Source organism: Pinus tabuliformis, chromosome 2_1, assembly GCF_031772625.1.
Source record: "Pinus tabuliformis cultivar Carrire ecotype Pingquan chromosome 2_1, CPIR1, whole genome shotgun sequence".
In the NCBI taxonomy this organism is placed as follows: Eukaryota; Viridiplantae; Streptophyta; class Pinopsida; order Pinales; family Pinaceae; genus Pinus; species Pinus tabuliformis.
The window spans coordinates 651,568,857-651,578,957 of NC_142299.1; positions in this window are offsets into that span (position 1 = coordinate 651,568,857).

Sequence of the window (10,101 nt, forward strand, 5' to 3'; positions counted from 1 at the left end):
TCTGTCAGTTGGTGTAGGAGTCATTTCAAAATGATGACTACAAGTGTGAAGACATACCATTCCTGTATGACTAGCTTAGAATAGGGTTTTTAGGCCTTATTAGGTTCTTCAATAGGAGTGCAACGACATTTGCGTTATGCATTTTTGACAAGGGAAATATTCCTTTAGTGCTTAATTAATGCATCTTAATTAGGGCATGCATGTTAGGGAAACAATGCATCTTCAATGATAGCATCAATTTAGGGTAAGTTAGAGTTTCCTGCATCAAGCTATCATATAGCTAGGATTAGGGTCTAGATAGGGCATTTGGCTAGGGCTTCTAAGTAATTAGGGTTAGGGAATTTAGCCATCTTCAATGACATATTGACATCAATGAAAACTTTGACCAATGTGGTGTATCGGCTTACATATTTTAATATATATAACAATATTCACACCACAATTCAAAATCAAAAAATATAATGGAACAAACTTGCAATAAGAATCCTCAAAACCACTAGATTCAAGACATTTAGCCATATATTTTTCGTGTCTTTTTCTTGGTATAAATAATAGGTTGGCATTTATGAATTTTGTTTTGGCTAATAAATAGTTCATATCATTGGGTCATCTTTGTCATAGAAAATTTTAATTAAGATTGATAACGTCATTGAGATAGAACACCAAAAATATCATTTACATAATTTTCCCATGGGCATAAGATAAAGATGGTTATTGCTATGGGCACTCCATTGGAAAATCATTAAGTAGAAAGGGTAATACAACCCATAGGAAAATCCATAAATTATCACCATTAGATTGGAAATAATCACAGTATCAGTTATTGAGAGAGAAACCATCAATAGACTCCCAAAATGTTACAGAATTTGATACCATCAACAGAAAAAAATTTCATACTTTCACCAAATAATACCAAAAAAGAGAATGCTCATCCAAGAATGATATATTAACATAGATAAAGTTGCAAATTATTAAGAACAACATCTAAGTATGAATTTTTGGTAGATTAAGGTCACAAAGTAGAACTACACAAAATCCTTACATGCAAAACTCAAAGTTAGTAAATTCAGAAATGGGAATAATGCCCATCTCTTCACACAATGGAACAAGTAAGAGCACCAATAATTGATTGTCATCTTAAAAGACACAGATCCACTTGCAAAAAAATATAATGCCTAATACTCGTCTAAGGTAATCATTCTTAGAAAATTTTGTGAAATAAAGCTTGTAATAACATTTCATACAAGAGGTTGTTTTTATAACCATGACCGTAAATCAAATTATGTTGGGGTTGAAGTTTTATAGGTAACAAGTTTCTTGCATCATGTCTATCCCATTTCATACTTTTGGTTTTAGTTGCATACTTTTAGGTTTAGTTTCTTGCAGTTGACTCGTACTTGGGCTAGTTGTTCTTGTACATGTGGGAAATATCGGGAACAAGCATATCATCAAGGTTTGGATCATCTAACAAGGAGAAGATTGAAAATAAAACCTGCAATCAAAAAAAGATTTATGTTAAAGGGACAATATTGAAAGGAAATAATTTCTATCTACTACAAACATCAACAAGGGAATAGTAATATGATACAATAGAATAAATGATACCTTAGAAATTCTCAATCCAAGACTCCACTATTCTTTCAGGATGTCCAGGTACATACTTTATATTTCGGAGGAAAACCTTAGTTCAGAATGCAAACTGTACAATATTTGAAAACCTTTAACAATAACAAAACCACTATAATTGATATAAAAAATTCACTAAATGACACATTTCAAAAAAATTGATATGCTAGACATGTGCAACAAAAGTAAGATTTCTAACCTACCCATATCATATGTGGAACTTTACATATCTATATAACGCATACCTAATGGTCTATTAACTATATCATGGTTATTCCTTCTGCACAATTTTAGCATGATTTTGAGTAGGGTGTGATGCTTATGACTGTGTTTAATTATATAACAAGATCTTAGAGCACCCGGGGATAAAAAAATCCAAAAATCAGTTCTATTTCATGTAAAAATGTACAGGACAATTTAGAACCATTTTTTAATTAATATGATTTCCATTTCCCAGTTTAATAAAAAGGTTCTACCATTGGTCATCTTAACCATGAAATCCATCAAAACTTAACAAGTCATTGAACCAGGGATGTTACCGTTTGTTATCAAATGGAGAGCCTCAATATGCTGTAAAACACCTAATTTTTCTGTCACATGGTCCTTAGAAAGGATGATTTTAAGGCTACTATGAAAATTCAAACTCGTTCATGTACCCTTCAATCCAAGAAACATCAGAAAGAAAGCCTGTAGACACAGAAGTAATGGAAAAATAAACATATCACCTGTTAAATCCAAAATAAAAAAAGCACAAATCTAGAAACTTCATGGCTGATTAGCATACCTTTGGAGGCTTGAATGGATAATTAGGAGGAAAATGAATAGTAACCGCAAATACACCCCTTGCATAGACTATCAGGAGGTCCCATATTTGTGGCTTGCCACTAAAACATATCATCAACCACTGTACTTGCAAAGAAACTCAAATCTTGTTATACAAAACCCTCAACAATTACAATCCCCTAAATATAAAAACGAGATGCATTTGTTAAAAATGTTGAAAGTGGCATTTCTAATACATGTACCCATTTCTGAAACTACACAAACTTCCCATGTCAGCAATGATATTTTTAAGATGGATCTATGCTGGTTCATTTTATGATTATATATTGTTAATATTATAATCTAATTTTTTAATCTTTTAGTTTAATGACTTAGTTTATTAATATTTTATACATGACACATCTACCTATACTGTATATGCACCTCACTACTCTCAATACAAGTGAAAAAACATAAAATAACCTTGGTTTGGTTCATCACTAAATTAAACCTCAAACTCAGTATTAGATACTAAACATATGATAATAAACCTATGTTTTAGTCATTCAACCATGGGAAATTGAATACATAGGATCCAAGCCAATTATAATGTGATGAAGATATACAAATTTTTATATGCAAAACTCTGCTAAAGTAACAATAAGCTCAAATAATTATCAGAGTACCAAACAAAATTCAAAATAAAATATCTGTAAACCTTTGAAACTTCATAAGCAAGCGAAAGAAGAAAAAAATTACTAATTTAAGAAACATTATTTTCTGCTCAAGAAACGTAGAAAACAACAAGATGTTGATCATTATATGATTTTGATTCAACTTGGTTACCATTTCACCTAAGGCAAAGGAGGTAAACTCTTTATAGTAAAACTCTTAAATGAATGTTCCTTGAAGCACTTCAAAGAATATATATAAGAAGGAAAGAATCCACTGCATATACTGAGACATGCATATTGTGAGACACCTCATTGCAAGAAGTGAATTGCATGGTACATACAACTTCATAATGAATAAATAAAATTCGATATTGGGGTTAGTAGATGTTATGAAATGAGTAAGCATAACTAATTGAAGGATAATTGGCTGCTCCAAATAAGAAGATCATATGCTATAATAGTATCCTATATATACTGATTCTCATTAATATCTCACATGGTACAGTTCCACAAAAATGTATTCCTAACAAAAATGATATTAACTGACCGTGAGCAACTAGAAATATAACATCCTACATTCAATTTTCATCATTGTCCAGGATGTTTAGGTTTTACATTCTATAAATTGAAGACTAATCGGAACTCTGCACCTTTAATTCTAGCAAGGTCCAATAAGAGATGAAAGGCCCCAACTATTTACTAATGTAAGGTTTTTACTTTTGAAAGGAAGAGGGACTTCCATGCAGTAAAAAATAAAAAAAAAATATGCTAGAAATCTATGCATGAGGAGAAAAGGGATAGAAACATTCATAATATGCCAATTTAGGTGTAGGAAAACCTCTATTAGAGATAATTTAGTATCTATAATGAGCTAAAATGCCCCATCATCCATAACCAAGGCTAGGATTTTTACCATGTCCCACCGATACAATTGCATGAATTTCAACTTGTAGCAATGGCTAAAAACATCCACTGCTGATTCAGTAGATGGAACCTCCCTATCTAGCATGTAAGATGGAATTTCACAACTCTCATTTACCTTGAAGGCTTGAGAGTCATAAGTTCAGTAAGGAATTTGGAAAGAAAAAAGAACAAATAACATAGTGAAGGAATGAAGACCACTGACCATAACAAGATAAAGGGGCCACATATTCATTCTTGTCCATATTAACCAATTGTATTGGGGTCAAAAATGTTTACAATAGTAACATAATTCAAAGAATGAGAGTTCAAAGAAGATCCGTACAATTTTTTTTTAGGTTTGGTGGTAGAAAACAATCAAGCTATGCATATGATGCAATGGTGCAGTTTCAGTAGGAAGAATTAAGAAAAGATATGAGGCTACAAGAATTGACATGAGAAGAAAATATTTCTTATTCTTTCTCTAGGATCAAGGACTCTTCAATTATTTTGCATGAGAGGTCTACTAGTGGCATAGTACAAGCTGCAGAGTCATTATAAAAAAGGTTACCAATAGATAAGATGAATTTCTCAAATTTGACCTGGTGAGATACGGGGCTCAAAACCTCAATTCATGCTTATTAAGCACCTAGTCCCTATTTATTAGGAACCTACATTATCCTCTATGTTTGGACTTGCATTGCCAACTTATGGCATTTATGTGAAAACCCTTGCCAATGCCACTAATCATTGTACAAGAGAAGTGTACAAGGTTAGCAAGAATACTCATCATGGATGGATATGATTGACATGTAAATAAAGAGATGGGTAAAAGAATATATGCCACTGAGAGAAAAATCAGTTTATACGGTGGAGTAAACTATTAGCAATTGCATTCTATAGTTCATGTCACATTTAAGTGATGGTGGAAGCACAAAAATATCAAGGAAAATGTCTTGTAATAAGCACAAAAATATCACTTATTGAAAATCACCTGAAAAGCAAGGTATGATATATGACTCAAGGTGGAAATTACACTTTCTTCTTCAATGCACTCTTCAACTAATGCTAAAACATCTACTTGCATTTCCTTTGTCGCCGGAAAGATTTGATACAACACTTCCTCCAGTTTTTTTGAAATGATAAATGTGCATAATTCTATGCGGAATTCAGCAGTGATAAACTCACCTCTACGAATATACTTATATAAAGAAGCCTAACAAGAACATATGCCTATCTGTACAAATTTCAAGCCAATAATAAATTTAAATTTAAAACCTTAAATAAAATCACAATGTCCCAATAACACCTTTTCATACCATGGAATTGTTAAACGAAGCGATAAATTTATCAACAAAGACTTGTAATTTGTTCACCTCCCCACCAAAGCTTATAAAATGAAAATTATGGATTCTTCCTACCATTTTCAACAACAAAGGAGTTTCCACAGATAGAGTGCATAGAGGGTAAAGAAGGTGTTGCAAAGGTAAAATAAAATAGGTATATTTATTGTATTCAATAGCGAATTATTTTTAGTAATGCTCCAAATATCTAACCAAAAGATGGTCATTTACAACACATATACCCTCTGTTGCCACATCCACGTATAAATAACATGATGCTGGGATCGAACTCCCACGCTCTCTAATTCACCAACATTTACTATGTAAAAATAGCTAAGAAATACATAAAATATTAGGATATGACTACAAGATAACATTCAAATAGTCAAACATTATGGATAACGAAAATATTTAATTCATGGAAGGAAATATAAAGTAATCAAAACTATACATAATACACTTTCTGATATAATAAATTGAAAAACATAAAATCAAATTGAAATTTAAGAAAATACACTAAAACAAATAGTGAAGAGAGATTTTCTATTGAGATGGCCAATAAGAGAATTCTTGTGATTGTTTAAGAAGAAAGGAATGATTTCATTATAGCCATCATTTCCTTACAAGCTTCTATCAGTTCTTTGAATAAGCCCTTGATCAGTCCTAGATGAAACTCCAGAGAGATCTAGATATAGCTCAACAAACCCTTCAAATTATGAAGAAATGATAAATCTTACAAAAGGTGAGGATAACGCTATAGACAATCTTCCTTGGAGCTCTTTTGTGTTGGGAATAATAGTAGGGGGGGGTGGTCATTGAATCAGTATTTATCAAATCAACAACCTTTTCATTTCATACTCAGCTTTATATACACTACTTCAATGAAGGGAACTCACGTGTGCACGCAACTATCTTTAAGGAAACCAACGTATATCAACTGAACTTATGATTTAGTTAATTCATCATATGTTGATCTTTAATCAGTACGTTATTAACCATTTAAACAATAACCATGTGCAATAATAACAGAATAAACCATCACACATAAGAAACACACATGAACACCAAGGTTTAATGTTGAAACCTAATGCGGGAGAAAAACCATCTGCTGCTGTCGTCTCTATCTTCTTTTAATATAAAAAAAAAAAACTATTTACAATATTGTACTGGTGTAGACTGATACCAGTACACAGGAACCCACCTGTAGAAGGCTACAGCCTTCTCTTGTTCTCCAGCTTCTATTGGAAGGGAGCTACAACCCCCTAGCTCTTGTACTAGCTGATATGTTTACTAGTACATAAGTGCCAGCCTACAGAAGGCTCCAGCCTTCACTCATTCTCCAGCTACTACTGGAAGGGAGCTACAACTCGCTAGCTCTTTTACTAGTCGATATGTTTACCAGTACATAGGCACCAGACTACAAAAGGCTATGACCTTCTCTCTTCCTCCAGGGAACACGTTTCATAAATTTTCAGACTGGATACTCCTGGTACACAACAACACAATATGAAGGCCACGTTTCATCAAATTTTCATACTCTACCTATCAATAACATTGAATCTCAAAATTAATCACCACTGCAATACAACCAATCACTAAAAACCCATCATTACTGAAGAAAATCATAATCAATCAATCTAAACATTCAGAACACTGTCACCAAAACACAGTCACAAGAACATAGAGTAGAACCCAAAACTCTGTATCAACAACTAGAACCAACTTTAACTTCAAACATCATATTTCATAATGTATATGCTACTTCAAAGTACCAAACCAACATGTATAACCACCTTCAGCAAGGCAAACCAATGTATAGATATGGAAATTCTAACTTAAAACTTCACAGTTGTTCCAGACTACAGTCATACCCAGATCATAACATTTATAAAATAAAACATGTGTAAGCAATCAAATATGGATTATCCATGTTTAGAACACATAATTATAATACATTTCAGGTCTTATGATCCTGATTCATCATCAGATCTCATCCATCATCAACCTCTTAGGTTCATTCTTATTTCAAATCAAGCAAAGAACCAAAAACCAATATCATGCATATTCTCTCTTCATAAGATATTCATTACCTGCACACTTAGCCATTTTATCTTCTCTTTCTTATATATTTTGATCCTTTTTCAATACCTCAGACGAAAAACTCGAACCAAAAACTCAGACCAATACCTTGGACCAAAACCTTGATTTTCCATCCCATACGTGCTTTTCCTTCTATGAAAGTATATGCATATGTATAGGCTCATTTTCTTTTGTTAAATTGCATGTGTAAGATACTTGGACAAAAGTGAACCGGCATATACTTCTTAGACCATTCTCTTTCTTCAATCTCTGGAATCCGATCTGTAATCCTTTGTTGTTAACCTGTTGCACTGCAAACTACTATCATTCATCATATATGTGAGTTTCTATCAAGCACAACACATGTATCTTAATTCCAACAATATCCTCCTTTGGAATTGATGGTAACCATATTGGTGTTTATTACGTCAAGTTGTAGAACCTGATAGATATATCAAACATCACCAAGATACTCTCCCCCTTTAACATCAAGGGAAAGGGGAAGACCCAGATATTCTCCACCTTTGAGATACAATATGATGTCCTTGCTCCGCCTGAGTACATGCAAATTCTATAGAGATATGTTTCAAAAGAATAACTTAACTCTATAACTCAACTAAGTGAGTATGACCTCCCTAAGACCAATGACTCATGCATAGATCAATCACCCAACCAAGTGGGGATACACCAAATCTGAATCATCCACCCAAGCTAGTGGGGATATACCAAACTTTTATACATGACTGAAATAACAATTATTACATCATCCATCCCATGCACAGCGGGGTTACAAATTATGTCTTTACATTACCTTTACATCAAATGATATACATGACATTTATAACAAGGACCAACGATCTAAACAATGCCATGATAGTCATCAGAAACTATCATACACCATATATGATATGTACCATAAGCATCTATCAGAAACATCAAGATCAACAACATGTATATGTCCATAATCAGAAGAGTCATCTGAATCAAAGCATTTATGTGAATCAAGCAATATAGGTATCATCATGTATAATGCCAACAATGCATTATTAGAAGCATATGCTCCCCCTGAACCTGTGCCATTTGTTCACTATCATATCTAATCATTGAATTTGTCAGTAAGAATCATTAAGGAATCATCATCAACCAGTTATTCATCAAGTTATTAACAACTTATGAGGGCCAATGGCACTTCTACATATAATTAGTATTGCATGAATAGAGAAAATTATCACCAGAAGACCAAAAATTTGTACTTGATACTTCTTTTTCGTGTTCATCTTCAATCTGAGGTAATTTTGAATCTGAATACTTGCTTCCACCTAATGGCAAATTGTCTCTCTTGTTGTCACTGTTCCTTTGATATTCCTTCTTCTTTTAAGGTGCTTTCTTCTTTAGCTTCTTTCCCATTGTTTCTACAGATCTCCTTCAAGCGATCAAGCTTCTGCGAAAAGACCTGCCCCGATACGAATTACTGGGAATAATATTGAGAGGGGGGGTGAATCAGTATTTATCAAATCAATAATATTTTCATTTCATACGCTTCTTCAATGAAGGGAACTCACATGTGCACACAATTGTCTTTAAGGAAACCATCGTATATCTAGTGAACTTATGATTCAGTTAATTCATCCTATGTTGATCTTTAATCAATACTTTATTAGCCATTTAAATAGTAACCATGTAGAGTAATAAAAAAATAAACCATCACACATAAGCAACACACATGAACACCAAGATTTAAGGTGGAAACCTAATGCGGGAGAAAAACCACCTACTGTTGTCATATCTATCTTCTTTTAATATAAGAAAAACTTGTTTACGATCTTATATTGCCACAAAATCATACGAATACATAGGCACCCACCTGAAGAATGCTACAACCTTCTCTTATTCTCCAGCTTCTACAAGAAGGGAGCTGCAACCCCCTACCTGTTGTACTAGCCTATATGTTTACTAGTATGTAAGCAGTGACCTAGAGAAGACCCCAACCTTCACTCATTCTCCAACTGCTACTGGATGGGAGCTACAACCCCTTAGATCTTGTGCTGATCAGTATGTTTACCAGTATGTAGTTTTCAAACTATAGAAGGTTACGACCTTCACTCTTCCTCGAGGGACAATGTTTCATAAATTTTCAGACTGGATACTCCTAGTACACAATAACACAATATGAAGGCCATGTTTCATCAACTTTTCATACTGGACCTATCAGCAACATTGAAGCTCACAATCAATCACCACTTTAGTACAATCAATCACTAAAAACCCATAATTAGTGAAGAAAATCACAATCATTCAATCTGAACATTCAAAACACTTTCACCAAAACACAGTCACCAGAACATAAAGAACCCATAACTCTGCACCAACAACCAGAACCAACTGTAACTTCAAACATCATATTTCATAATGTATACGCTACTTCAAATTACTGAACCAATGTGTATACGCACCTTCACCAAGGCAAACTAGCATATAGGTCTGCAAAAACTAACTTAAAACTTCACAGTTGTTCTAGATTACAGTCATACCCAGATCATAACATTTACAGAATAAAACATGCATAAGCAATCAGATCTAGGTTATCCATGATCAGACCACATAATGATAATATATTTCAGGTCTTATGATCCTGATCCATCATCAGATCTCATCTATCATGAACTGCTTAGGTTCATCCTTAGTTCAGATGAAGCAAAGCACCAGAATCCCATAAC